Source organism: Propithecus coquereli, unplaced genomic scaffold (genome assembly GCF_000956105.1).
Source record: "Propithecus coquereli isolate 6110/MARCELLA unplaced genomic scaffold, Pcoq_1.0 Scaffold106, whole genome shotgun sequence".
Taxonomy (NCBI): Eukaryota; Metazoa; Chordata; class Mammalia; order Primates; family Indriidae; genus Propithecus; species Propithecus coquereli.
In genome coordinates, this window is record NW_012134525.1 from 93,798 (window position 1) to 94,939 (window position 1,142).

Sequence of the window (1,142 nt, forward strand, 5' to 3'; positions counted from 1 at the left end):
TGTGTGTGTGTGTGTGTGTGTGTGTGTGTGTGTTTTAAGTGTATGTATGCATGTTGTATAGCCATCTTAGAAATGTGGGCTTTTTGTTTTTCTCATGGTGAAATAGTGTAACTAGTGGCATATATTGTGAATAGGTAAGTGAGAACTATTTTTCTTATAATCTTTCCCTTCACATCCTTCAACACTGAACTCTTAATCTCCTCTTTAATATTCTAGCAGACTTCATGGACTGGGCTACAGTGGCCAAGGGTTTGGGTACAGCTGAATCTTAACTCTTCATAGAATTGTCACTTCTCTGATAACCACCATTTGATCAGAACTTGAGTACTGTGAATAATTTGGACATTCTGTTTCTCATGTCTTAGAAATAAAAGAAAAATATTTGAAACTGCCTTAAGCCAAAAAAAAAAGTTTAAAAAGAAAGGATCCTGGGAATCTTACAAAATTCAAGGACAACTGAAGTATCAGGAATCTAGGCTCTGCTTTTTCTACCCTCTGTCTCTATTTCTCACTGCTTATCAGCTTTATTGTCCCCAAATTTGCTTCTCGAATTTTTCGCATACACAACTGTCCCAAATGTGTTTAGTTTCTCCCATAGAAACTTGAATCTATCCAAGACTGACATATTTTGTTTTTTTTTCTGAACTGTAATTCCAAGTTTCTAAGAGAGAGAACATGTTTGGCTCAATTTGGGTCCAATTTACTTCCCTGACTCAATAGAGGGTGAGCAGAATCACATACAAGGACACAACTCTCAGAAAAAGGGGTCACTGTGAGCTGAAAATGTACCACCAAAGGAATTTTCAACAACAGCCCAAACTGAAAAACATGAAGCCAGAATCTCATAACTTAAACACAAGCTTTCAAAGTATAGGAAGGAGGTGACTACACAATATGTGATACTCTTTTATTCTTTTATTTAGAGTTCAATAGATGCTGGCATAATTTTTTTGTAGTGTAAAAATTAAAAAAGTAAACAATAGAATATGGTCACACATATTGGATTCAGTAACAAAAGAAGCACAAAAATCAAACAATATCCACCTAAGTGTCTTTTTTTTTATTTCAGCGTATTATGGGGGTACAAATGTCCACCTAAGTATCTTTTGATACTAAGAATAGCAATCACTGTACCTAAAAAA